Source organism: Silene latifolia, chromosome 1, assembly GCF_048544455.1.
Source record: "Silene latifolia isolate original U9 population chromosome 1, ASM4854445v1, whole genome shotgun sequence".
Taxonomy (NCBI): Eukaryota; Viridiplantae; Streptophyta; class Magnoliopsida; order Caryophyllales; family Caryophyllaceae; genus Silene; species Silene latifolia.
Window position 1 is genome coordinate 145608399 of NC_133526.1, and position 3418 is coordinate 145611816.

Genomic DNA, 3418 nt, shown 5'->3' on the forward strand with positions numbered 1-3418 from the left:
GGTAATTAGGGGAAACCAACATGGGGAATGATTCATGCTTAAATTAATATGATTTCATGGTTTATTTGCTTGATTGTTTTGATCTCAACTCATGCACATGTTATGTTTGATGAAATGCGAGCCTATGAATCATTGCATTTTTTACCCATCACCTATCTTTTCAATGAGACTTGTAAGACATAAACCAACTCGAGTCTCATTAGACCATGCATGTTGTTGAGTAGGGAAGATTAAGTCGACTTGTAGGTGTTGCACAATCTAATCGATTCGGCTCCGGGACCCAAACTTTCCTAGGATTGTAAGATATAACCCAACTCAATCCATCACAACAATAATTGCTTGCTTATAATTTGAGAACATGTTTGTATGATCAATTCCCATGATTCCCCTATGACCCCATGACACCCTAGTGCTTTTTATCAATTGTTTACAACCCTTTTAATTTATCTTGCTTGTTTACTTTCATTGCTATTTAAATTAGTGACCTTCTACATCAACCCAAATTGTGACACCCCTAAGACACCACTAGTTGTAATAGAAATCTCATTTCAATTCCCGTCCCTTGGGATCCGACCTTTACTTGCCTCTTTACTAACTGTAGAGTTGTTTGTGAAGTTATAAATTGTGTTTGATTGGATGTGTGACGACCAACTCTTGTCCATATCACCGTTAATTCTGACGTGAATTAATAGAACGAGAATTCCGAAGCCCATTGTAATTAGGTTTAGGAATAAGAGTTACGTAATATTCCTATATAACGTAACCTTAGTTTTCAGAATAATCATCAAGCTTTAATCAAGTTTTTTCTTCATCATTTTGGGAAATAATTAGGGTTTGGCATTCAAGTTTAATCATTCAATACAATTTACTTTCGTTCGTGCTTTTGATCTTCTCTCTGCAATTCTTTACGGTATTCTTTTGTTCATTAATTTCAGGTTGTTTTTATCCATCCTTAGATTAGAATTGCTAGTTTAGAATTCCCGAAGCCGAAATTATCGATTCATGTTATTTGCTTATTTAGTTATTTCAATCATGCATTCAATAGCTTTACTTGTTAATCTTACTGTTGTTTTCGTAATAGTCATGAGTAGCTAAACCTTTTGTGCTAGGATGTAGGGAATCTACAGCGTAGGCGGCATTAGAATAGTGTACCTGAAATCGCGCCATGGTCGATCGACTGGGTTACCTGGTCGATCGACTGACCTCGTGAGATTTTATTCGTTTTAATTAATTTAATTTCTATATTTGACGAATCGAGTGCACGCGACTAGTTGAATGTTTAGGAATTGACCGACCCGGTAAGATCGAAAGATAGGGGAGGGAAATAGACTACCTAATTGAGACGACTAAATTAATAATATCGAGAGATAAGTTAATTTATACTTTTAAATCACTTTTCAGGACGAAAGTTAGCATTAGTGATATTAGGGACCCGTAGCTAGATCAAAAGATGCTACCTGTTAAGAATGGACCGAGAGTACTTCTTATTTTCCCGTCTCACGTGATTATCTCAGACTTTCCTAGGATACTGCCGCCGAAACTATAGTGAACCGACCATCTTAGCATCCTTTTATTATTTGATTTCATCTATTAGCTTAGTCTAATTTTCATTTGCTGCCTTTAGTTATAGAACAACTCAAAACAAACCCCCACTCATTTGTTACTTTAAGACTGAAATTAGACAACTATTGATTGCATCGCCTCCCTGTGGTTCGACCCTGACTGCCACTATCTATAGTAGTAGTTTGGAATTATAAATTTATCTTTGGTACTTTACGACGGTATCAACGGGTGAGGGAGAGAGTCGCTGAGACCCAGCCAGAGCAGCCAGTGCCCCCACAGCATCAGTTTCCCAGCTACCCTTCATTCTTTATTGCTGAGATGAGGGTGAGTGAGCTCATGGAGAGGGTATATGCCACTTTGATGCTCCGGAACCTACATGAGATGGCTTATGTTCAGGGCATTAGGACCGAGGTGGCCGAACCAGTGTGGTGGTGAGGTGTTGGAGATGACAGCGGGGTCTCCCATTCCTTCGGCGTGGATCGGACTACTAGGCGAGAGCCTCAGAGTTACCCCCACGGTTTCTTGGTACCATGGCGAGTGGGAGCAGATTATGACACTGGTGATATCGCGGGTGAGGCTACAGCTGGAGCGGGCACATCCGGAGGCGGTGGTGGCAATGAGGAGATGGAGGAGCCAGTCGTAGAATGATGCTTGTCTCTTTGGTCTTGTTTTATATATACTCGTTCCCGTGGATTTGTCAAAGTTAGTACTTTGGTTGTTGGATCGTTGGTTTGTTGGTACTTGGATTGTTATTACATTTCGGTTTGTATTTAGCCATAAGGCCGTATTTTGGGATGCTTTTAGAACTGTTATGCAGGTTACTAGTGTCGGAAATAAAGTTCCGACTCAATTATGCTCCTTTGTTGTTGCACGTAGCAACTTGGAAGAAACTGGACCTGTGGCTACTCGATCGAGTGCCCCTCACTCAATCGGGTAACTGCAGGAGGGAATTCAATATGCTCTCTAGACTCGAAGTACTCGATCGAGTAGCTGATGAACTTGATCGGTTAACATAAACTCTATCGAGTAACTCGTCAACTCGATCGAGTACCCCCGTGTGTTGGATATTTCGTTTTAAATTGAGTTTGGAACTTCATGCTTGTGTATGTTTTTTTTGCTAAACGGTAAGCTTTTCATTAGAATCAAGCATTACAAGACTGTTTTTAGGTAGAGACTTGTTGTACTAAGTAATGCACGTATTAAATTTGCACCCTAAACAACCATGCTCTATCCTTACAAGAGATATTACAAGGTTTATATACCATAAAACGATATCTAATAACCTTCTGAATTTCTGAAATAACCCCAGCAGGCCTCAGCAGACATTGATGCAAACGAGCCTGATTCCTTTGCATCTAGATGAAATACCAACAAGCCATCAATGCTTGTGTATGTTGTTAATAATATATTCCTTTCTTATTGTTGGTGATCGCGTGGTTGTGTTTTAAGTACGGTTTTACGTTATGAACATGGTTTTGTGATTTCACCCTTGTTGATCATACACTAAATTGCTTCAAGTAATATGTTAAATGGCGGCTATAATCCGTGTTGCAGGTTTGGTAATGTCACGTGGGGAATTATTTGATGTTATGTATGATAATGTATAACAGAATACGTAATTGTATTGTTCACTATTCCGATGGTTTTCATATAAATGAATCATATCTATGTAATGTCAAGAAAGTATCATGGTCGTCGTGAGTCTCAATGTATAATATGATTGTTCATAATGTCAATGTGGAATAAAACTTTATTGCCTTCTGTAATAGTTACAGTTGTTTCGATGGTGAACTTCGGGGACGAAGTTCCTTTTAAGAGGGGAAGAGTAATGTCGCATGGGAAAATGACAAATTAT